The sequence below is a fragment of the Panthera onca genome, chromosome A1 (assembly GCF_046562875.1).
Source record: "Panthera onca isolate mPanOnc1 chromosome A1, mPanOnc1 haplotype 2, whole genome shotgun sequence".
Classification (NCBI taxonomy): Eukaryota; Metazoa; Chordata; class Mammalia; order Carnivora; family Felidae; genus Panthera; species Panthera onca.
The window spans coordinates 71847710-71874580 of NC_138339.1; the positions used below are offsets into that span (position 1 = coordinate 71847710).

Consider the following 26871-nt stretch of genomic DNA (forward strand, 5'->3'; position numbering starts at 1 on the left):
CATTACAAAATGGAAGCAGCAAGAATCCACTGATTCATCCTAGGAAGCTTCCCACCCACATCAGACTGCGTGACAAATGACAAAGATACCTCTTCATTGTGAAGCCTTTGGGATTTTGAGGTTGTTTGTTATAGTAGCTATGTTTATTTATCCTAACAGAGACATTTATATCAGAATTGAAACACCACCATTAAAAAGCTAAACTAGGAATTGACTTAACTATTGATAGGTAAGTAATGAAAGAAGGCTGTCCGTTGACACAGTGGCAAAATATTTAGTACAACTATTAATAAATTGGAGGTCAGAACGAGTCCCTGCTCAGCGTGCAACTCTAGGGGTGATGGTTAAAATGAATCAGAGCATTAGTGTGGGCTGGCTAGATTATGCTGTATTTTCCAAGTTACTACAAAAAGAGGTGGGCTCAGGACAGAACTGTCTAGAGTACAACCATAAATGAAAGGGATTAGATGGAGGTCCAGAAATGTTTGGTTGGAAAGCTACTTCTAAATCCTAAACAGGGAAAATTGGGTTTAAAAAATTGTTAGTTGAATCAAATAACTTAGGGCAAAGATCAGATTAAGAATGTCTGCTTCCCTTAGCTATCAATTAATTCTTGCTGGTGGTTTACTGATAAGGAAAATAACCTCATCCTCCAGGTTGCAGGGAGCCTCAAGTCACCCATCATTCATTTGGAGGAGAGAGGCATGAGGGTGAGAAAACGAAGTAAGAAAGCCCATTTAGGAATTGTATTTCAGAAAGAAAGTTAAAATTTACCTGTTCATGGCAAATGTATTGGAAGCCTGTTAAGTTGTTGAGGGAATTGTATTGCCAAAGAAACAATGAATCTAGACTAAAAAATTCCTTGGCTGAGTTTTAAGTAACGCTTGGGACCTGTAACAAGCAGATGCTGTCATTCCACCAATCTTATTTCCTTGGCTTATCCCAGGACAGCTGAAATATCCTGTATGTATATCTTTCTACTCTGGGGGGTGTTGTTGACTATAGGACTTCTTGGAATTAATGTCCCAGGAATGAACTTAACTCAATGACAGGCAGGAGTTTCTGCACCTCTCATGGAAATCATGTTCCACAGCCTCCTGGAGGGCCCCCAGAGGTTTTGAGTTCCAGTTTCTCCACTAAAATCTCTCCAGTGGCCACCTACTCATAAATGCTCCCTTTACTAACTTTCCTTCCTTTCATGTCTTACTACATGTCTACTTTCCTTTCATGTCTATAGTGCTTCTTGAGATCACCTCTCAGATAAAGTACTTGCACCTAAGTGCTTTTTCAAGGGTCTTATTTTCAGGGAACACATGTTAAGATAGATTTCCACCCTCCCTGAATAGTAGGCAAGGCTTCAGATGCTCTACAGTCTCCAAAGAGGCCATACTCTGGAACATCTCCATCAGATGTCACCAAGCAGAGCATGGAGAAGAACAGGCTTCATAGAAAATGGAATCAGGGGGCATGGAGATCAATTGATAAAGAAGTTCTCCCATGGAACAGAATCAAAGCCAAACTAAGGAATTGCCCCATCTGTTTAGCAGAACTTTGGGATTGGAAAGGACCACTGCCTCCTCTGTGATTCCTATTCTTTCTCTTTCTAAAGAGAATGTTTATTGCTGCTATCCTGCCCCTGTTCCATCATTGTATAGGGAATGTACATATCAGCATGAGATAACCTGTATTTTCAGTTCATATGTGGCAGCAACTACATTAGTTATATCTAGCCTTGGGAAAAGAACTGTGCTTGCCCAGAGATGCAGAATTCTGTACTTAATGCAGTGATCAGAACATACCGTGGGAGGAAGATTGAAATGAATATTTGATTACCAAAAGGGGGATTTGTGCAACTGATCAGATGTTCATCAGTCCTGTTTCATTCTCCTAAACCCTAAAGAAAGATACATTTTTAATCTCCCTTGAGGTTATTTTAGGGGCCACAGAATGTGGGCAAATATGATGTGTGCAGCTTCCAGGCCTAGCCATAAAATCTCCTGTATCATTGTCCATGCTCTCTCTTTCCTTTCCTTGGTGAAAATGGAAGAAAGCAGCATAACAAAGATGGAAGGAACTTTTGTCCCAGAGCCACTACTCAGAGTAGTTCCACAAAAAGTTCCCCAAAGTTTTTGTACTGTGATATGAGCAACCAATAAACCTTTATTTTGTGATTGTTTTTTTGGGATTGTGATTTTTTTTTTTTAATAGCAGCTAGCATAGCTCATGACGACTCAGATATATGTTTTAATGCATTCATTCTACTCTTGTTCTAAAATCTGTTTAGAATATGCTTTGATGGGGAAGAAGGCAGCTAGACCATGATGGGATCAGTGAACACTTAGCAAGGAAGGGATTGCTTATGAAAGAGATCAGAAGGTGCTAAAAGGAGACCATACATTTCTGCTTGGAAGTGACTTTGGTTCTCCATAGGATTCTGTCACACTACACATGGTATTTGTGTGTGTGTCTGTGTACCCACAGTATTTATATACATGAGGAGGTAGGACAGTAGAGCAGGTGGCTTCCTTTCTCCTTCTCCTTGCAGTGACCCCTTTGTCATCGTCTTCTTTGCCTACTACCAATCTCTTCTTATTTCACTTTCAAAACTGTGCTCTTTATGACATCCATAGTCCTAAGTACAGTCAGGGTTGCTCTGACAAATCAGGCCGGCTGGGCAAGCTCTGCAAGGAAGGGAAGAATTCATAGATAGGGAGAGATCATTCAGGGTCAAGGGTTCCTCTCATTCACAGCTGAATATCAGGGAATTCTTGCAAGAAATGTGCCTTTTTCCCCCTGAAGCATTTACATTTCAAGTGGAACTTCCAGAAGACTTTCACAGTTTCAAGAAAATTTTTTTATTTAAAAATTTTATTTTTGACAGATAATATATAATACATTCAGATGATTCAAAATAAAAAAAAATACACACCAAGAAAATTTGTATATATTCTGTATCACCTCCTCCAACCTCCTGTAAGTAAATACTTTTACAAGGCTCTTATATAAAATCAATCTTTAATGACAAAATTTCAGGTGCCAATAGTTGCTGGGAAAATATTTGAAGACCGAGAATGCTCTCTTCAAATTATACACTTTTATAGCATTATGGCCATTGATTCCAACTATTACAGAATGGTCTTGAAATTGAGAAAGAAACATTGAGAAGTTGTCTCAACCCTGCACCCCACGAAAGACCAACCACTTGATTTCCATACAATCAAATTAAAATAGCTTAAGCTTTTTGTTGCTGAGATAAACATCCAAACATTAACTCATAGCAAATTTTAATTCTGAGTAATTTTAATCATTGTAACAAAGATTTACATATTTATCTTATCCCTTCTCTTCACACATATTTCCTATCCTTCTGCGGGTATCCAAGAACAAACATGCTATAGCGATCATATAGGTAATAATATCACAGCCCTGCTGTGTTTCCCCAGTGTGAATGCAATCAGCTGCACCAGACTTCCTACATTTCTTTCCTATAGATTTTCCTATTACTTTTCTCCAAGGCAACAGCTCTAGAAATTTAACCCCTCTTTTATAGAGAAAAACCAATTTGATTTGAATATAAAACTCTGAATAAATTTAGTCTTAAAGACATATTTGATATTATCTTTTCTTTGAATTTCATTTCTTGTGATAGTTTCATTCAAAATTATAAGTAGTAAAAAACGAAAATGAAGCTCTGGATGTTAAATACTAACCATGTGTTTGGGATGGTTGGAGGGGAAGTCAGGATCTTGGGGCTTTTGGATCTGTACGACAACAGATGTAAAGATCAAAAAGGGAAAATTAGGAGTATGAATGTAGGGAAAATACTTTGAAGTGTAAGTGTTTTTTACCAGAGGAAACCAATTTTCCCAATTTACTCACATAACGCTGGGATGAATAAACCCTCGGCATACATGAGCTGATGCTGAGACACTGGTAAACAGACTAACAGATGGGAGAGCGTGCTGTTAGTTTTCTGCCTTCTCATTCTCTTTTACTATATGAGGAGAATACAAAACAATAAAACGAAACAATGAACAAACAAAAACAAAAACAGGGTTTGGGAGCATTACTTGGGACTACTCAGAATTATGAGTAAAAGGATAAATGGGGCATTTTGAGTAACTGAGGCATACGGTATGTAATCAGCATTTCTAAATCTCTATGCTTGTTCATGTTCTAAGTATATGATGCAAGTACATTTTATGAGATATTATCCTTTCCGTCTGAATAATGACATTTAAATTCATTTACGGTTTGGCCCATATGACTATTGCCCAAAATGTTAGCAATTTTGTTAGTGCCCTTATTTATAATGAGTAATAATAACTATTTGGAGATCTTCAAAGGTTGCCTGACCTAAGAAACCCTAGGGAGTCCCAGGGCAAGAGCATCATGTGGTTTTTAGAGCCCTTTGCTTTTCATTTTTTATTTTTTTAAGATGTTTCAGGATCATCTGTTTCCGCTGGCTTTTCATGAACGGCTGGACAACTTTGCCTCTTCCTTTGGTATATGTGTTCTGATGATCTCAATGAACAACATGTTGGACTCTTGTGAATTTGCTTCCATATGGAACAAGTTAGCAGCTATTTAATTTCTAAAAATGTTTATGAAGTCCACAGCCCATTGTTATTTTTAGAGAGGCTTGTTCAGATCTTTGCCAGACAGTTATTTCAAGACTCCAGAGATTCTTTATGAAACTTCCCCAGAAAACACACCACATTAAAGCTATACCGAGTTACTGTAAAGATTAAAATAAAAGTATTGATTCCTTGGCTTATTCACATTAATTCTCTTCTAATAGGAGTTAGTTTGCATTTGGCCACATGACAAAGATAATTTTTTTAAATAAGAAGATCTGTCTATAAGCTTACTTGGTTTATAATCAATGAGTGAACTGTATTCATAATTGACCAAGCAATGTACATGACAGTTTTAGGAATCTTGCAAGCTCATAGATAACCTTAAGAAAACAAAGGTGATTTAAATTTATCGTTTCTGAGCATGTAAACTGAACCTTAGAGGCAGTATTTCACTTACGTTGTTTCCAGGTTTCCAATATCATGGTCCTTAGGTGATTTAATTTTTCTTCTTGGCCTATTAGCTCAGAGTTGCCCATTCATTCAAGGATTTGGCACTCTTTAGTATTCAGCCTTCATCACTCCTTCCGAACGTTTCTTGGGGTTGAATGTTGAACACTCACAAAAGCTGAGAGGTATTTAAATGTGAAAATGAAGTCTTATAATTAGATTTACTCTTTTTAATCAAGGATGCAAAACACTGTTTCTTGTTCTCAATGAAATTTAGGGGATGAAGGTGAGAAAATGTAAAAGTAAATGCATCTGTTTCTGACTGTTGGAAAATCTGCATCTCTCTTAAATTGTTCTTATTTGATAATGTTCTTCTCATTACATGATGACTTAGAAGTAGCTGTAAGGGAATATGTGAATTACACAAATGCCAGGCTGGTGGCATTAGGGAATTGCTTATCTTTGGGTGGCAACTTAGGGTAAAACAATTGTGGAAAAAGGAAAAGCCCTGAGAAAGGAAGTGGGAAAGGAAAATGATTCATGTAAGGAACTATAATGTGGCTCCTGATAATTTTGGAGTTTTAGGGACTTTAATAATTTTTTATACACAGTGCCTGGTGTGGAAGACATCATAGGCAAAATAGTAAAATGCAAGCTCTTTTTTTTTTCTTTTTAAAGCTGGTAAGGATTCAATGAAGATTTTTTTTTCTTAAAACATTAATTTTAAAATAAAATGAATTTGTCAGTCTCAGGAACCAGTCTCTCTAAGATGAAAAATAATTTTGTTTTGATTTATGCATTTAATATTTCACACTGGAAATGTAAAACTACAGCAGTTATTTTATAGTGACTGAGATCAGGAAATATGGAGGTAATTCATTATATTTATTATTTTCCTTTATAAAACTATAAATCAATGTTATTGAAAATTAAATGTATGGTCTACTGTGAGGGCATTTTTGAGGTATAACAGTATTTTCCATAAAGCTTTCTAGGATCTGATAGAAACTTGAATTATTCATAAATGCCTTGGATTTTCCTTCAACCTAATCAAATTAATAAAACAATTTCAATTCCAAAAGCTATTAATGCTCTGTGGAAAAGAGCAAAAAGCATGAATTTATCTTCAGTTTCTTTCAGAATTTTGTATACTTCTGGGAATTACCAAGACCAAAAATGTAGATTAAAAAAAAGGGCAGAGTACTGAGTGTTATCACTATTACTTTGCTGTCTAATAACAGTAGTGTGATAATTTTTGTTCTTTCATTGTCACTGTACTTCCAGGGTAGACTATTACTTGTAGTCCCCTGGGGGATCTTTTGAACTCTTTTCTTAAGGAAAAAAGTATAGACAGAGGCATTCTAGTTTTTAAGATTGATTACCATCCTGTATCCAAAATGTCTTGAAGACTCTTGTAAAATGGAATCATAACACGTGATGAGACAAATAGAAACAGGTATATAAAACAAATGTAGAAAGGAACAGAGGTGCTATGTCACTGGGTATAGGAGTTTAGTTGGTCACTGAACTGAATTGATTTGAAATTTTTTGGCATCTAAGGCAAGAGGGAAATAAGTTGATTACCTAACCTTTGTTGTCTAATCCAAAAGCAAGCATATACATTAGTCTATGGAGAAAAATTTATTTCAGGATGTAAATTCAAAGTGATTTTTTTATGAGGGTCCTTGTATGCGGACTTTAATAATAAAATAAACATTGTTTTCAACTCTAGGTTCATCTTATAAAAACATTGTTCAAGTTGACCCGTCTTGAATCAGTCCTTTTTGAAGGTTGAGGATATGCTATTAAGCCATTACTCAATGAAGGCATTCCTAAGGGGGCTCAGATAATAAAGTGTAAGTATTCTACTTGTTGCGGATCGGGCTTAATACAGGCATAGATCTGGGGGAAGCTAGAAAAGGAAGTGCTTCAAATCCCCTGGGCAGTCTCTCTCAAATTTCAGATGCTTTAAGCAGGCCTTTAATAAGTGCTGGATCACAGTCAATTTCAGGATACAATTCTGAACCAGAAACCCATAGGCAGGAGTGAGGCACAACTGTTCTGTTATGAAAGTCCAGCTTACATTCTCACCCACTCAGAAAGCACCGCGTGCTTTAGCAAAGTCATGGGCAGCTACAATGCTTGAAGATAGGGCCAATGTGTTTTTCAGATCTTCCTATTTGCCTCGATGTTGTAACCATGGAGCATGATGGATTAGAATTAGCTAGAAAATGTTCATTCCACCTGTGGAAAGTCCAGTTTCTAAGCAGTCTTACATTTTGATAACCTTGCCAGCAAGAGTTAGCTGCAAAATACACAAAACATACCTAAATCTGTTGAATGGTTTTATTTGAAAATGCCTTTAAAATGTTAGAGGATGCCTACCAGATGTTACCAATTTTGATGTAAATGAGACCAAGTGGCCCCTTTTGATTTTTATGAACTGATGAGTCCACTGCTTAAGGCCTTTGCTTGTCTTACCAACAGAGAAAATTCAACTGTTTGGCTAACATAAAGAAGGACGTTTGGCATCTTGATTGCTATAGCAGGAGAGAATATGGTTTATTCCTTGAAGAGCTCTACCATATTGTGCAGGTAAAAAAAATAAAAGCAGTGAGGCTAGGATGCAGCACTCTTGTAGAGTCATGTCAGATTAGACAACTGCTTGCTATGATGCCCGTATGTCCACTCATACATGCAGAGTCTAATGGTCATACCAAGTTTGGACTGTTTGTCTCACAGGCTGAAGACAGAGAGGTGAGCTAAGTGGAGGGGGTTAGTCAAGATATTGGAAGTTGAATAATGGTGCTAGAAATCAGTCTGTGGCTTAGAGCTTAAAGGGCATTGCTTAACAGATAAAGCTGCTGAAATCAAGAAAGCAAAGAGTATTCATTCATAAAAGTTGGCTACTCTGAAAGACCTCTAATTTTACAGGGAACAAACAGGGTAAGAATGAAGTGGAAATAGCTTTGGGGAAAAGAATGGGGTCTTTTAAAGTCATGAAAGTGATTTATCTAAGACTTTATCTTGAATACTGTTATTGGCTTCCATCAATTACATAAAATATGGAGACAGCTGTGTGAATTTAAATGGAGATTTATGCTCTATTAATTCTTTGTCAAAAGTCAAATCATAAATGACCATTTCTCGGGGTGCCTGAGTGGCTCAGTCGGTTAAGCGTCCGACTTTGACTTAGGTCATGATCTCGTGGCTCCTGAGTTCAAGCCCCACATAGGGCTCTCTGCTGTCAGCATAGAGTCCACTTTGGATCCTCTGTCTCCTTCTCTCTTCTCCTCCCCGCTTGTTCTATTTAAAAATAAATAAATAAATAAATAAATAAATAACCATTTCTCTAAAGTTTCATTGTTTTTCCCCATGCCTGAATCCAAAACTTCTTGAAAACTTATACTATGCATCTTAATGAAATACTCATGAATAAATTTTCAATATGTTATATGATACATCTTATATATATATATATTATATACAGTTACATACTCTGAAAATTTTTTTGAATATGGAAATAAAAGGAGGAAAGTGAAGAAAAAGAAGTGTGTTAGTTTCCTGGGGCTGCCATAATGAAGTACCACAAAGTAGGTGGCTTTAAACAATAGAAATTTGTTCTTTCACAGTTCTGGAAGCTAAAATCTGAAATCGAGGTGATGGTAGGATTATTCTCTCTACAGTTGCTAGGGGAAGATCCTACCTTGCCTCTTCTCACTCTTTGGAGGTCCTGGTGTTCCTTGGTTTGTGGCCACGTAACTCCAATCTCTGCCTTAGTCTTCACATGGTCATCTTCCTTTTGTCTCTCTCTCCTCTTCTTATAAAAATAGCAGTGATATTAGATTAAGGGCCCAACCTACTCCAGTAACACCTCATCTTAACCTGACTAATTACATCAGCAATCATTCTATTTCCAGAGAGGTCACATACTTAGGGACTGAGGGATAGGACTTCCACATACCTTTTTGCAGGACATAATTCAATCCACAACAAGGGTTATTCTGTTTTGTTTGTTTGGTGAGGGTGTCAGTCTTTATAGAATCAGGAGTCTTATAAAACCAGACCTTTGCTTTCCCAGTTAAAATAAAAGGCCAAGCCTGGGTTTACTTCTCTATTACCTGTGACTTGAGCAGGAAAAGATAGAGGTTTGTTGAAGAATTGGTGAAATCACCCTTCTATCTTTACTTCACTGTGCTGTAATCTCCATATTCTCACCCACCCAGTAATGGGGTCCCACTCAGCAGTAATGATTTTGAAAATCAAAGTGTGTTTAAGGAAAAAGGAACCAATTTCAGCAGAGGTCAGAATGCTAATTTGAAGAATAAAAATAAAATAAATAATGATATTAATTGATCATTAATGCTGATGTCCCTCAGATGGCCCAGAGGATGCCATTTATGGTATGAAGTTACAAAGAATCCATTTCACCAGCTATTTTCATCAAAGTTTCAAACATTTATCTCCACAGAAAGAGCCCATGGGAAAACAATTTTCTGATCTAAATTTTCTTTCTTTCCGTGGAAGGAGATGTGGATTCACTACTCATTAGTTTAATGACCTTGGGTAAATAAGTCCATTAATCTTTGAATTTTTTCTGCATTTGTAAAACAAGAATAGTAGTAACTTAACTATTAATTTAATAGGGCATTTAAATATAAAAGCCATTTATACACTGTAATGTTATATATACAAATGTAAGAATTTATTTTTGGACAATGTCTTCATGGAGCCTTTAAGAGGCACTATGACATAGCAGTTATGAGAACAGGACCTGAGTAAGGCCATTGGGATAGAATTTCAGTTCTATGATCTACTAAGGTGTGATCTTAATCTCTCATTGCCTCTGTTTACTTGTCTGTAAAATGAGGATGATGGCATTTATTTCCCAGGTTGTTAAGAAGATCATATAAATTAATAAAATAAATGTGAAGCAACTTTGATAGAGCTTGTTATGTAGTAAACACTCAATAAATGTAAACTGAGGATGATGATTACCATAAACTCTGGCATTCAGGTCTCCCCAGTGAGTGCTTGGAACATATACTATTTAGAAGACAATGAAATTGGTTCCAGAAATACAGGATGTTAGTTTATATATGCAACATCGCATAGCTACATGCACGCGTGTACGCAGGCGTGTGCACATCCACATACACACACACACACACACACACAGAGTCTATATAGGTAGTTATGGAGTTTGGAGGTTTGCAGGTGGTGAGGAGTGGAGAATGGAACCTGAAAAAGTTCACACAGGATTGGATAAAGATGAGGGTGTAGTGGCGACCTAAGGAGAGTAAAAAAGTATTGAAAACAGTCACTGTGGTAAGTGATTAAGAAATTAAAGAACAAATAAAAGACTGCTTTAAAGAATTACAGGAATATTATGGGCCAGCCAAGACTGATCTCATGGTACTCCAGATATAGTACCAATCATTTTTGTGGGTGTTAGCACTGCCTTTTGGCTTAGCTTAACTGGAAGAGTACAATGGGAGAAGGAATAACCTTCCCATGGTGATTGTGAGCCTAAGGCTTTCAGCTTTAGAAGCAATAGATTTTTTTTTTAGTGTTTTAATTTATTTTGAAGGAGAGAGAGCAAGCATAGTGAGGGAGGGGCAAAGAGAGAGAGAGGGGCAGAGATAAGCCCAAGCATAGAGCCTGACTCGGGGCTCCATCTCAAAAACTGTGAGATCATGACCTAAGTGGATGTCAAGAGTCAGACGCTTAACTGACTGATCCAGCCAGGCACCCCTAAAACAATAGATGTTTTAGTTGAAACTGTCAAAAATTTTTTTTTGTTTTTTACTTTGAATCTCACACTTGATTTGTGAATCTTGTTGAGCTTAAGGGTTAATAATCATTTAATTAATGAGAAATGTGAAATGATTTAAACAGACATGTGTCAGGTAGGTCATTTTCTCTTGTAAGTGGGACATAAACCAGTTGAAACCAGATTATGCAGGGGCTTCTGGGTGGCTCAGTTGGTTAAACAGCAACCTTTGGCTCAGGTCATGATCTCACAGTTTGTGGGTCTGAGCCTCACATCAGGCTCTCTGCTGTCTGCATGGAGCCTGTTGGAAATACTCTGTCCCCCTTTCTCTCTGCCCCTCCCCCACTTGTTCTCTCTCTCTCTCTCTCACTCTCTCTCTCAAAAAGAAACAAATAGGGGCGCCTGGGTGGCGCAGTCGGTTAAGCGTCCGACTTCAGCCAGGTCACGATCTCGCGGTCCGTGAGTTCGAGCCCCGCGTCAGGCTCTGGGCTGATGGCTCGGAGCCTGGAGCCTGTTTCCGATTCTGTGTCTCCCTCTCTCTCTGCCCCTCCCCCGTTCATGCTCTGTCTCTCTCTGTCCCAAAAATAAATAAAAAACGTTGAAAAAAAAAAAAAAAAAAAAAAAGAAACAAATAAAAATTTACTTAAAAAAAGAAAAGAAAAAAAAGAAACCAGTTTATGCAAGGGGAAATGACCTAATTTAGTACCCAAATAATGCCAATGGTTTCTCTCCATCTCTTAACCTTTGCTTCTTCTCTGCTGCCTTCGTTCTCAGTTTAGGCAGTGCCCAAAGGGCTGCATGGATTTCGTAGTCTTCGTCATTTCAGGATAAATCCAGCAGAAAAAGAGCTTTATCAGACAAATCTCAATTGCCCTGATTTAGCAGTTTTGGTCACATCTTATATTTGAACCTATGGCTGTGACCAGGAATGGAGGACATGCTGAGTGCCTCACGGTGGGTTAGAGACTGAGATGGAAGGAAGGGTGGAATCCCAAATGAAATTTAGGATTGTTGAAGAGAGGAGGCTGGATGTTTGCGAAGCAAGTACTGAATACCCACTGAAGGCCAATGCATCTTAAACTGTTGCCCAAAATACCCTTGATATAACTAGGAGTTGAACTAATTATAAAACTGTGTAGAATGGAAGCATATATTTTATTTGGGTTAAGTATAAGGAGATGATGTACCTTGAGTTATTATTTTTTTTAATGTTTTTTTTTCTAATTTATTTTTGAGACAGAGACAGAGCATGAGCAGGAGAGGGGTAGAGAGAGAGGGAGACACAGAATCTGAAGCAGGCTCCAGGCTCCGAGCTGTCAGCACAATGCCTGACACGGGGCGCGAACTCATGGATTGTGAGATCATGACCTGAGCTGGAGTCCGATGCCCAACCCACTGAGCCACCCAGGCGACCCACCTTGAGTTATTACAAATAAAACTCTTTGTTAATTTCAGGCATCTAAGCTAGTGCTTTAGGTTGTTTAGATGAGGTAGTGAGTGGGGCTGTGACCATCTTTATTCTTTTTCATTGAAAAATTTGGATTCAAGCTAGTCACAGAATTGAAAGGCTAATTTAGATGAATGCTTCTTGTCTAAAAAGCAACTAAAGTTTGTTGTTATTTTCTTTTTATTAAAATTCTTTTTAAGTTTATTTATTTATTTATTTATTTATTTATTTAATTTATTTTGGAAGAGAGAGTATGCAAGTGGGGAAGGAGCAGAGAGACAAAGGGAGAGAGAGAATCCCAAGGAGGCTCTGCACTGTCACCACAGAGCCCGATGTGCGGCTTGAACCTACAAACTGTGAGATCACGACCTGAGCCAAAGCCAGACACTCAACCGACTCAGCCACCCAGGCACCCCAGTTGTTCTTTTCATTTTAATATGATAGATAGAAATGTTAAAAATCCATTTTTCAAGTGGTTTAAACATTAAAACTGGCTTTGATTTTTTAACATATTTTTCATCCTTAAATTTATGTTATAGTGTTAATGCAACAGGAAGCAGATATTTATATTGAATTAAAAATTGGGCTTGACAGCTAAAAAGGAATAACTATGATTTAAATCAAAACAAAAGCTGTAGACATACACTTTGTGACTACAATCTTTATAGAGACTCACTTTAGTGACTAAAGATTTTATAAACTGTAATCTTAAAAAGTGACTACAATTACATTTACATAAAATATAATGAACACAAAGAAAGAGTGTATAGTGCTGAATTTCCCACAGTATTCTAAAAACAAAGGGGATTTACTAAATTACTTTTCTTTAGAGAAAAAGTAACCTTAATGTAAAAATATTAGCTGGAAAAATGTTACAAAACCCTTAAAATTAGGCCAATGTAACTGGTTTTCCTAGTTCTTCCCTGCAAGGGAAAAACACCAGCAATATATTAAAATATATTTGAAGAAATCACAAAGCTAGATATTACATTGATCTATGAGGTGCTTCCAGCAAAAATATGTCCAAAAACACCATGGGAATCATCTATTAATACAATAGTTTATTTTGTGTTCTACAAATCTAAATGTTCCACTGTATTTTGATATGTTTATTTATATGAATTATAATCACTTTAGGACATTTGAAAAGTTATGTGGTTTAAGGATTTTAAAGATGGAGAGATGTATTTGACTTTTATCAGAAATTTTGTTACAGATTATTTCAAACTGGGGTGTAGGTATTTATAAAACTCCCTGAGAGAAATAAATGTGCTTCTTACATGACATCTGAGGTAGATGCTGTGTTGCTTAGTGTTCAGGAATAATACCTGTGAGGATGCCGGTACAATGCCTTTATTACTTAATTATTGGCCAACCCACTAACACTCACTGGCAAACTATCCTGTATTGTACTATGCTTGGTGTCTGCATGAGGACAACAGTCTGGTTCAAGGCTGACCAGACTGTGGTGGGTGGTATTTTCCTAGCAGAGCTGGTTTGGCCCAGCTAGTTACTCCAGCAATAATATATTGTGGGAATCAATTTGTTCTCTCACACTGAGGGCAACTTTCCAGCCAATACATTTGATTGTTCTTGTGTGAATAGTGCCAAGTATTAGAAGGGGAGAACTGACAAAACTTTATGTGAAACCAGCTCCTGCCTATTTCTGCTGGACACACCCAGTACAGAATGCTGTTTGTTAAGTTATCCAGTGTCTGGGACAGAGGGAAATGCAAACAATAAGATCAGTACTGCCATAAAAGTTGTTAAAATATTGAATCACTTCTGTACCAGTTGGTAAGTAAATAGCCACTGTCCTGAGTAGCCTTCCTCACCAACAACCCCTGGCCATCTTCTCCTAGACCGAAGACCCCTACCCAGACCTCTCCATGATATAGCCACTCGAGGTGATTACTCAAGGCCACTCTGCTCTGCCACTGCTCTAATGCTGTGGACAGTATCTATTCTGATTGCCCGGTGTCTGTGCGCTTCTGGTTCTTCACTATATTGAACATCATCTTGACAAAGAGCTAGTGAAATATCACTTTAGCATATCAGGTGAAGACCAAAAAGATCCTCATGCTTCTTTAAGGACTGTCTTGGTATTAAACATGATGTAGTTTGTCCTTCCTCATTCTTCCTGCTTCCACTTTTGGAACTAGCTCTGTTTATAATTCTTCTTAGGACTTAAAGCAATTGCTCTCAAGTTCCATGGTGGAGCATTTCTGCTAATGAGCATATGCCGGAAATGTGTGGGTAGGATAACAACCCACCTACTTTTAAGCTTATTTTAGAAGATATGATCATTAGAAAATGAAAATTAATTAATGAGAAAATTAAGGCAAATGCCAAATATCATGGATTAGAGATTTCTATATTTCCTTTTTTTCTTTTACCTAGAATCTTTTAAAAACCTAAATTATGTTGTATGTCTGTTGGTTTAAAACCCTCTAGTGGCTTCTCATTACTCTGAGAATAAAATCCTCATTCCTTATTATGACCTACAGGCTCTCTCTGATTTGGCTAGGCTCTTTCTCTCTGATCTGATCTCATATGGTTCCTCCCCATTCTCACTCTGCATGTGGCACACAGGCCTTACAAAGATATGCTAAGCTGATCCCTTGCCTCAGGGCTTTTGCACTTGTTGTTCCCTCTGTTCCAAATATCTTTCATATGATACTACCATTCAGTTCTCATCTCCTTAGAGAATTATTTCCTGATTGTCCTATATGATACTGTCCTCCTTTCAGGCACTCTTTGGCTTATCCACAGTTCTAATCACCAACAGAAATAATTCCATTATCTGTTTATGGTCTGTCTCCCTCCTCCAGAATGTGAGTTATGTGAGTACAGGAACTTCTTCTGGCTCAGTACCATATGAGTACCATAGCTCAGTACCTAAAAGAATAAGAAGCAGCGTTGTGTGGAAGAAGCAATATACAGCAGTGGTTAATATGCAGTCTCTGGAGCTGGAACACTTGGGTTGTGAACTCAGTTCTACCACCAAATTGCTTCATGACTTTAGGAAACAACAACATCCATGTTGTAGTGTTGTTGTGAAAATTAAATGAGTTAGTAAGTTAAAAATTCACTTAGAACAGAGTCTGGAATGTAATGAACACTATATAAATATTTGATAGTTTTATTTTCAATGTTTTCATTATACTACAAGCTCCATAAGGGCTGGATTTTCCTGTTTTGTATATTGACCAGTCCTTAGCCCCTAAAATGATATATGGCTTATTGTCGGCACTCAAAAACTAATGTTGAGAAAATTGTTAAAAGTATCTTTTTTTAAAAAAATTATGTTAACCATAGGAATTAGAGAGTAAGCTTCTCTAATTTTCTTCATCATTTTCTCCACATCTTTAAGCACAAAATGCCATGGTTAAATATTAGGTTTACTTATGCCTGGAATTTCCCAGTTCTGGTCACTAAAGTCTGTGTAAATAGTTCCAATTTGTTAATTAATGACTAACTCCTTCTTCCCTGCTGAACTGGACCTTAGACATTCTTCTCTAACTAGTGTTTCAGGACGATGATGCCAATCAAGAGTAAGCATGTATAGCAAAAAACCCTTACTATCCTAAGGTACACAGAATGTATGCGTTGTAAGAATGATACGGTGTACATTTCTATTCTACATTCTTCTGAAAGACTTACCTGTTTCTGCTTCCTATTGGCCACTCAGAATGATGGAGATGAGAGAAATATGGAATTATATTCCTGATTTCTTCCCATGACACCACGGCACTTCGTTTTATTTTTCAGGGGTTGAGGTATGTTCAGATCACAGATAAGAGGACTATGAGAAATTATTAAATCTCACTGCTTAAATAAATGTTCTTCACCTGACTAATAGCAGCAGCAGAAGTGTGAATTTGAATTCACTCTACACTCCTTAGGTGTTAACATTGCTTAAATATGAAAATTAAGTAGCACTGTTTTCTCTCACTTAAAAAAAAATTAAATAAAACAAAATAAATTATGTATATACGGAAAATTTCAGAGACACAATTAAGGTTATGGAAAACATTCACAGAAGAAAGCTACTACTATTTGAAAATCTTAATTTTCTTTACAATTTAGTGAGATTTCATTTGTAATAGTGAAGTGCATTCACATTTATTTTTCACTTTCTGACCCAGGTAGCATTTAAATTGGTTGGCTGGAGCCTGGCATTAATGAGATCATAGTCAGGGGCTCAGTTCCCTGTCTTCCTGTCAGAATTAGTTAGATCAACACAAGAGAAGGCTGTTCTGTGATCACTGACTCTACCATGATTGTGGTTATTTGTCCCATGTGTGTGGCCATTTGTTTACAAAGTAGGGGCTTCATTCTTGCATTCAATTCAACAATATTTACTGAACTTTTAATACTATTCCCTCAATTCTAAGATACCACTGCTGAAAAGGTGCACTATTACTTTAATATTAGGAATAAAAGATACCTTAATTCATTAAGTAAAGCCATGGATTATAATATATAGAAATTTAAAATATGAGAAAATGTATTTGTTTTACGATTTGGAAAATAATGGCTTTGAGTATAACCCCTTGCCATTACTAGAAAACAACACAGAAGTGTATATTTTGTATTTTTGATGGTTACATCTTTAATTTAATGCCTTTATATTAGATCTAAAACTTGTTTTCTGAGATTACACTTCTTGACCTATATACTGAGATACAAATATATCTATGTATGTTACTTAAAAAATATATTATATCTCTATATCACTATAAAATATATTATATATAATATGGATATATTAATAATTATAACATCGTATATTAAATATGTTTATATAACTACTTATAAAATATGTAACCGTATATTATAAATTTATAGATATATTTTATATATAACTAAAAATATACAGTTATATATAAATATATATTCATACATACAAACGTATGCATAAATATGCAAATATAGAAAAATCTATTTGTGTTATTATTTATTCATATCATTTGTGCATTCATTCAGCAATATCTATGGAGCATCAAGTACTAAGTGTGGTAAAATATTAAGAAATAAGATAAGGTCCCGGTGTTTATGAAATAGTAGGGAGAAACATTAAATCTAAAATTAAAATAAAAGATAGTAATAAGACCACAAAATGTAAAACAGGACACTCTATTAACAAGTGTCTGGGAAGAGAAGCAGTCTACTTTGGAGCTGGTTAAGGAAACCTCTGGGAAAGTTACAGTTGGGCTCAGATCCTAAAGATGAGATGCAGCAAACAGCATGAAACCATGGGGCAGAATGTTTCAGGCAGAGAACAGAGCAGGGATTCCAAGGTGGAAAGGAAACCGGTATATCTGAACAACTACAATAACAACTAAACTCAAAGAGTCTGGAGCTAGAGAGCCATGAGAAGATGATATGATATGAACTCAGGATGGTAGGAAGGGTAGAGTTGATAGAGTGGCTTATAAGCTATGGAAAAGAGCTTTTATTTTATTCTGTGATCAGTGGGGAGCATTGAAGGGATAAACAGAATCACAGTATGTTTTGTTTTGTATTAAAAAAAAATATTGATAGTTATGTCGGTCCTTAAGGGGGCAGGAATGGAGGTGGGAAGATCAGTTTAGAGGTTATTGTATGATAGAGAGAATAGTAGCTTGACAAGGGTGACAGCAGTGATGATAGGTAGCACTGGACAGATTCAGGCTGTTTTGGAGACAGGTGCCAGAACTTACTTATGGCTTGTTTCTGGAGTGGGAAAAAAAGAACCAAATACAGTCTGACTTAACCAACAAGGTGGGTTGATACTACTTTCTGAGATTGGGAAAGAATAGCTTTTTTTGGCAGTAGGGAGAAGTCAAGTCTCCTGTTTTGACCATGATAGTCTTGAGAAAAGCCTATGACACCTTTAAATAGAGATCCCATTAGTCACGGAAACAACATAAAGTCAACTGGTAACATAAAATTGCTAGTTTTATGTCACTTTTGAAAATGTGAGATATTTAAATTGAAGAAACTGAGGTTATTGAGACTCAGAAGTTGATCCTGGAAAACCATCATGTCTGAACTCTGAATTCTTATCTTTAATAATAGTTCAATGAAGAATACTGTTCTGTATTGATGGGGCATTATACGGTAAGACATACCTTAAAGACATATTTTAAGAAATGTTTGTAACATAGTTGTAGGAAATTACAGAGGAAATGATTTCTTTCTGTAATAATGGCATTTGAGCTACTGTCTGCAGACCAAAGGGTATTCCAAGCACTGAATCCAACTAAAGAATGATGGGGAAAAAATAATAGATTCTACTCTGGCAAATATTCGCAGGAGTACATGATGCACAAGAAGTTCTTTCTAAAACATGTTAGATTATGGTGCAGACAGAATATCCCATATTCTTTGGAATTCTTGCAGGTGTATTATATTTTGTTACCGTAAAAATAGCTTTAGACTTATTTAGAATAATGAACCACAAGGCTCAGTAACCTGGTCTTGTTTATAATATCAAAAGTATGTGGTATTCAAATGTATGCAACTGGGGATACCAAAGCTTTTATTTTTATAGTGCTGTAAATGTACAGCAGACTTTATAATAGATTGAACTGTGTGCCCCAAACCAAAACAGAAGCCAATCATTATAATTTGGGTTCCACGGGAAGCTGACTCTGCAATGGCGATGTGTGTGCATCTGGTTTATTGGGACTAGTCTTGGGAGTGACAATTTTGATGGGAAGAGTGAAACTGGAATGCGTAGCGGGAGAAGTTGAACTGCAATGCAGTTGTAACAGAGCCCTCAGCCAAACTCATGTGGACTTCCCAAGCTGGGATGACTCTTTCGAGATATCTTGGGTTGAAGCAAGGAGTCCCAGCTTTTGTTAACTGCTCATTGACTAGTGATTTAGTGTGGCTGTAACCTTGGAGGAAGCAGCTCCCCACAGCTGAGGGGAATTCCTGAGGAGGGACTTAACTGAGGGCTATCATCAGACAATACAAGCAGCAGATGGGAAATCAGTGCCTCAGTTGTGAAAGGGGATGCCAGAGTTCACCTTTGGTACTACTTGGATCCATATGCCTTGCATAATAGGTACACCCTATCTAGGAATGTCTCCTCTAGGATTCTAGTTGATCTCTTTTCCTGGAGAAACTTACTACAGTAAGACTTGCAAGATAAACCGTAGCCACCACCACAGCCTCAGGGCTGCAGCTTGCTATCATCTCCCTCCTTTACTACCCCTTCTAGATTTATTTTAGCCTCAACAGGCACCTCAGCTAATCTAGGTGGTTTATCTGGTGGGATGACTTAGACCTTAACTCTAGAATGGTCACCACACCTTTCTCGGGTCAGAACTGGTATACCATTTCCAAATAAATGACTCCTTGAGGAAAGTGGTTCCTTTCCTTACTTGCTGGTCCCTTGCTTCAAGGGGCCCAGAGTGCCTGGGCGGTGACTTAAAATATGGTGTGAATCTTGCTATCTCCATTCATGGAAGAATTCTATTTCAATCAATTCTAGGCAAGATGAACAGCTGCCAGCAACAGAGACCAACACTGAACTCCTGATACGGCACAGTCCCTTAGGGAAACCAAACATTTTTCCATGGCAAGGCTATTATTACATTGGATCTCTGTCATCTTGGAATTAACTATATTATACTGTTTCAGGACAGAAGGGGTCCATTGTAAATTGACTCACCACCATGTGATGTTTTATTTCTGTAAGGGAGGATGCCATAGTGGGGGCTTGGTTTTGTTCTTATTAATGGCAGATTGTCCATTTGGAAGCAGAGCAACTACATAAGCCTTAGTGAGTGGGGAGTCCATGCTGTTTGGACCATCATAGCCCCCATTCCACCTGTGTGGCTACTCTACAAATACCCATGCAAATATTGTTCTGACACTGAGGTGGCTGACAACATAAGTTGTGTAATAGCCTCTACTCAATCACCTTGTCTACTTTGTTCATTAGTACCTCTTGTAAGATGGGTGATCTCCAGTGGCATTAGCACATGATAAAAAGATCTTTAGACTTTGTGCCCATTCTTCTCTCCACATAACTCTTTGCCTCATTGTCCTTATCTTTCCATCTTTGTCCTTCCAGGCTCCTGACCAACCAGCCAAGCCATGTGCTACTTTGGGTAATACACTTGCTTCAGGCCACTTCATTTTTCACACAAAGTGGATGCTAGTTGCACCACCTGAAACTCCACTGGGGGAATTTCCTTAATGATGTTTTTCAGGGCCACTCTGAAAGTGAAGTGGCAGACCATTTTTGGCTTGCATCTGCATACTAAGCTAAACCAACATGATATTCTTCTTCATGAGCTGGTCCTAAGGGGACACCCTACTTTCCAAGCAGTCACAGGTGTGAGATGAGGGAGAGATGCTGTAATAGTGCTAGATGCCCTCTAAGGAGGTATGGAAAGTAGGGTTGGGCAGAGGGAGAAGTTGAACTGCTGATTAAGTTGCAAGGGAGCCTTCATTAGACTCCATAGGGATCTGGAAAGCTAGTAGGGCTCATTAAATACATATTGAATCTCAAATTGAAGCCAGAGGTTAGACCTTTGTATTCTTGTGTGGATCAGTCACTGGATGTGGACTGCCTCTATGGAGAGAAAGTAAACCTTGAGTAAGGCACTTCCCTTCAATTTAGGGGAATTCCTGGAGTGGAGCTAAGCTGTGAGTCCTTCAAGCAATACTTCAGATAGCAGGAGGAGTAAGCACCCAATTCTTGAAGTGGGAGATCTTGGTGACACACCAAAAATCAATTATATCAACCCTAAACCAGCAAATTTTCCAAGGATAATTTGTAGCATCTGAACAAATAAGATAAATACTGGACCAGCTGAAGCCAAAATAATATACAAGCAACACTTTGAATTTGGGGGACTATTGGGCATCTCAGTCCTCTCAGTAATTAGAGCTTACACAGGTAAATGAGGAGAACTAAAAGGCAGAAAAGGAGGATCAGAGTATTGGGGTCAGAGTGAAATGTGTTATCTATGTCCATCTGAAGTCTGAGCCACCTCCCCTCATTTTCAAACTCAGTGAAAAGCACTGAGAGAGGCACCCCCATATATGCAGTCACAGGAGACAAAAACCTGGCTGCCATCTTTGACTCTTTTCTCACCTCCACATTAGTTCAATCATCACACCCTGTGGATAGGCACACTGTGGTTTCTCTCAAACTCACCCACTCCTCTTTACATATATTGCTTTAGTTCAGGCTCTAACCAATTTTACCTGGATCATAAAGATAGTTTGTTTCCCTGTGTTGAACCTCACAGCTTCCCTGGGCTTTCTAAAATACATTGTACTACTTTAGCTAGAATGAGTTTTCTAGAAGGTAAATCTGATGATGTTATGTCCCTGTTTAAAATTCACAAATGACTACTTCTTACCGACCTCATAAATCCCAGTTCCTTAAATGGAATATAAAGCTTTTCCTGACCTAGTCTCTGCCTGCCCCATTGAATCCTCACTCATTACTTGTTCCCTGCCTTGTTCCCTTTTGTTTTAGCTTTATAAACTTGGGTTTCACTCACACTTACTATTCTCTGTGCCCACTGGGCTTTTTCTTGGCTATTGCCTTTGCCTGGAACTCTCCCTTAGAAGTCAGAACAGTGGTTCCCCAAAGACATCTTCCTGGTAGTTCCTGCAACCTATGAATATGTTACCTTAAATGGTAAAAGGGACTTTGCAGTTGTGATTAAGTCAAGAATTGTGAGATGCAAAGAGTAGCCTGGATCACCCAAATGGGACCAATGCAATCACTGGTTCCTTATAGTAAGGAGGGTCAGAGTCAGGGAGGTTAAGATGTTGAAAGAAGCAGAAGTCAGAGTGAGGTTATTGACAAGAAGGGGTCTGTGGACCAAGGAATGTTGTGGCCTCTAGAAGCAAAAAACAGATTTCCTCTTAGAACCCCCAGAAGCAACGCAGCTCTGCTGATGCCTTGATTTTAGTCTAGGAAGACTCAGTTCAGATTTCTGACCCCCAGATTGTAGAATAATAAATTTCTGTTGTTTTAACCCACTGAATTTGTTGTAATTTTATACAGCAGCAGAAGGAAACTAATACACCTCCCCTGTGGTTAAATTATATTAATTATTTAAGACTCAGCTGAAGCAGTAATTCTGGTATAAGAGATTCTCCCCTATGTTTCAAAAGCTACCACAACATTCCTTCCACTCTTTGTAGTTATCTATTGCCCCTCTCCCAAGCTCCCCTTTTCAACCTCTTACACCTACTTAAGAGCTTTAATTGCATCTGATGATCTTTTGGTCCCAGGAAGCAAACTGCTGAGCACATGGGCACAGTGAGGTTGTAATGTGTCTCCTACCACTGTCATTTTGTTCCCAGGTTTCCCTCTAGGCTTTGATGCCAACAATGCCTCCTGGCTGTAGGCCACCTTGTTTTCTGTTTTGAGGGCTCATGCTTGTTTGGGATTTGTGTAAAAGGAGAGGAGAGTCAGCTCAGATGAGCTTAGAAAGTCCCAGGCAGAGAGACAGGTCCTTTTGTGGAGGGTTCATGGGGATGCACAGGAGGCTGCTGAACAGAAGTCTTCACTTCACTGCATCACAAAGAATATTCCACATGACTCTTTCTCCCAGTTTTTGTGCTGTGCTCCTGGAATCCTGAGAGGTGGCCTTTAAGTTTCCATGAGGACCCTGGCACTGGCCAAAGCAGTTCTCTACAGTTCATGGTGACCTCTTCCTTTCTGGGGGCTCCAGGCTTGTCCTGCCTCAACCTCCATCCTGCATGTTTCTCCATTCCTCTATTCTTTCACCTGTTCTATTTTTATGGCTTGAACCTATTTGCTTCCCTCAGGCCTTCTCTTCTGAGCCTCTAGAGACTATTTTAGAAATTAAAAACAAATATCCAAAATTGACTTCTCCTCAAGGCTATGTGCTTGCCTCTGGCTGACTAGGGGGAAAGTCACAGGAGTTCAGAAGAAAAACACAATGTTCCTAAAAAATATAACTTGCTACATTCCAGTTTCATTATAAATAAATATTTGTGAAAGGAATGAGTAGTGAGAGGGAATGTAAGAGAGTATCAAGGTTTTGGTTGGGGAAGTATTTTTCAACTCTAGGTTTTCTTCTGGATTCCACCTGTGGTCCTTATGCCACTGGTTAATAACCACTGTTTTAGAAAGCCTTCAGGCTGAACATTTTGGCTAGAAATTGTATAACTTGGAAGATGCTGTCAAACCTTCACCAGAGTGAAGAAGGCTCTGGTTTCTAGGTAATCAGATGAGAGAAGATATAGCATAGGTAATCCAACTATCTACCTCTTCTATATTCTCTTTCATGGGTCATGTTTTTCCATATGATGGGAAAGAGGATGGTTTTTGTCTTGGTTTTTTTGTCTTCCTCAGCACCAAGAGCCCTTTCTGTCACTTCCCTTTCCTCTAGGCCAAGACTTCCTTTGCTGTGGTTACCCCCTTGAACCCTAAATTGGGTCTCATGGTAACTGGATGACGACATGCTCTCTGCCAAGAGAGCCTGGCTGTGGAAAGGCCACATGTCTCATACCTTCATATTCCACACCACTGCCATACTAGGAGTAGAGGTGACTAATGTTAATATGGACTGAGTTAACTAAAGGCAGTAACAACACAACACGGGAAGTGTGAAGCTGCTGTATATATAGTTCCCATAGTCCCTCAAGGAGGTCATCTTATATCAACATTTGTGATCTTACTTTCTTCAGGCCTTTTGGTGAAACCGAGGGCATATTTATATGTCCATCCGGAGTCACTCCACTAGCTTTCAGGGAATACCTACCCTGTATTTGTAAGGTTTGGTCTGATCTCTGAGTCCATCTTCCTCCTTCCACCCCCTTCCCTTCTGTAAGGCAAAGATCCATTCCCATGACTTTGAAATGACAGCCCATCAAGACTTCATTACATTCTTAATCTGGGGCCCCCCGTGTCCCAATCTGTCTCTGGGGAAGCAAGGGGGAAAATTCAGTCCTCCAGCTACATTTGTCTCATCTGTAGATGGCAGAAAATCCATGGTCATTGCCAAACCTCTGTTTAATGGTTTTTAGTGGGTGATAGCTGAAGTTTTCAAAGGATTTCTCATCATTACACTGGAGGGAAGAAGGTGAAAAGTAGAACACAAAAACTGTGTTTTATACTGGTGAAATCTTTATCCTGAGTTGGGAGGGAGGGGTCTTTCTTTCTATTGCTCAGGTGGGGCACTTTTATTCTGACAGTTGTCTAGCTTTGTTCCCACAGTGAATTTCTCTTGCTGTCTTTAAAGATGATAAGATTAGATGTAGAGTGACCCTCTCACCTCCTTTCCTTTCCCTTCCCCTACTGCTCAGAAGCTTGGTATTTCACCTAGTAATGTGTCCCTGGTGAGGAAAAGTCACAGTTTTATTGATTAAAATCTTAGTATAACATCCATAATTGGAGTTTTGCTGTAATTTGGTGCCAGGTTGCCTCACCATTTTCTCTAGGGACTATATATCAAATGCTATTTTTCACGCTCCTGTTTGCTGATAAGGGCTTGATAAAACCACTAGTTTGACCTGATATTAGATTTCCGGAGATGAAAGCACTGGTACAGATTGCCAAGTGTCCTCAAATACACTGACAAACCATTCCAATATTTTAAAAATGACTCAGGGAAAAAAAAAATCTTTAGGCTATCGTGTGTGTTTATGTTTTCATTCCCTGCCTTCAGCATGTATTTTTATCCATTGCAAACAATTTTCAATCAATAATTAAAATTGGTAAACAGATCTACAGGGGGAAAATCTTTCAGTTTGAGTTTAATAGATTGCCTCTCAAAGTCACTCCCTGACACAGCAAGTTGCTGAGGGAGTTTGTGCCAGTAAATAGGCAAGAATGGGGTTGATTAAAAAGTGAAACAACACAAAACCTGACATCCTGTTGTGAGTTTAAAAATAAAGCAAAATGACTATTAATAACCCACGTTGATTTCTGTCAAACTATCTTTACCTGTGCAGTAAAACAAAGGAGTAACACAGGGCTTCTTGTCAGAGTAACTTGGGGCTTTATGGGAATTGGTGATTTTTTTACCCTCAGACTTCTGTCTTTTTGTTTTGTTAGGATGTTTCTCCTGTGGAGACTCGTGAGACACCTATTAGTAGTCTGGAGCCTACAGGTAGTATGTGAGTTGCTGCAGGAGGAGAAATGGGATGTCTTTCGGCTTTCCTTTCGTGTAGATTTGTTGCATGTTTACCAAGGTGAAAGGATTAGTGCCCTGGAGATCATTTGCTTTCATAAGCTTTAAACTAGAGCAGCAAAAGTTTCATGCCTTGATTCTCTTCCAACAACTCTTTCTCTCAGCAAGGCATAGAGGAGCAAGCTGAGACCTACAGATTGCCAGCAGACTTTTCCAACAAAATTGCCCTGTCTCAATCAGTTAGACTGGGTGGGAAGGGAGAGCCTCCGCCAGTTTTCTCCCATCTCATCCACCATGTGGAGAGACACCCGAAGCATTCCACAGGGCTTTATAATCAAGATGAAATTCTCCAGATTTCCAAGTCTCAGTAATACCCAAACCCCAGACCATATGTATGGATAATTCACGTACTTGCTAACCTTTGCGTTTTGCATATAACCTCCCTGTCAAACATTGGTTTTCTCGAGATTCATATAGATAGAATTAAAAGTTAAGAAGCAAACTGAAGCTAAGCACTATTTGCGTTGAATGTAAAAAAAAAAAAAATAGTTGGTATAGAAACTAAAATTTTTGTACTCTAGCAATTTATAGCAGGTGCTTTCCCATATGATTGGCATCTAAAAGGTAATGATTTCAAATGTTGGTTTTGAAACAGAATATAACCGAAGCTAGAATGACAGCTGCAAAACAAACAATAACCCCAAAGCTGGATTGCAACAAATTCAAAACCAGGTAAATGTGAGCAGGCCCTATTCCTGGATTACTTTACTTAAGAAATACAATAAGGAAAGAAAAGCAAAAAGAGAGAAATTAATTTATACTCTTCATAGTGACCCGTCCCACCTCTCCCCCTCGAACATAGGGTGTGGCAGCAGGAGTGATGATGCCCTTTTACAGATGTATTTATGTGGTAATGGACATCACACTCCTTTCTACAACACAGTGATCTAATTCCCAAATGAACTGATTAAATGGTCAGCTCCATTTTGAGCACTGGAAACAAAGAAACTGTAGGAAAAAGTAAAATAAATTTCCACTGTGAATTCCTCTAAGTGCTAACTAACCTCCCATTGGGGTCTGATTAAAGTTAACTTACATACACATATAAATCACACTACTTATCCTGAAAAATTTTAAAGTATATCGGTACCTAGTTGTCTAATAGTTGTCTCTTCTCCCTGTTTCTAAGCTCCTTCACCATTTACAGCTCAATCCACTTTCAGCTGGCTTTTATGTCCATGTCCAATGAACTGGTTTTCTCTAAGGTCATTAATAACCTTACTGTCAAAAAATCCAGGGGATGTATTTCACTCCTCATTTCACTTAACTTCTGGTTGCATTTAGCACTGCTGGTCACTTCCACTTTCTAAATACTGTATTCTATAGGTTTTCTTCCTGCCCCACTAAGCTGTCTTAGCTTCCTTGGCTGGCTCCCCAGGCAAAGAAGATGGAAAATGAGCCAAATGGTTCATTTCTCCTGGACAACTTCCCTAGCTC

At 38.2% G+C, this 26871-nt stretch overlaps 1 long non-coding RNA gene across 1 annotated transcript; it reads right to left on the bottom strand.

Annotated features, from left to right (window-relative positions):
• Nucleotides 1-2911: 2911 nt before the first annotated feature.
• Nucleotides 2912-9248, bottom strand: LOC132681107 (uncharacterized). Its single transcript, XR_009610844.1, has 3 exons — nt 8734-9248; nt 5038-5205; nt 2912-3994 (listed from the first exon to the last, which is right to left on the bottom strand). It is a non-coding gene; the product is annotated as an uncharacterized LOC132681107 (long non-coding RNA).
• Between the last annotated feature and the right edge of the window lie 17623 nt (nt 9249-26871).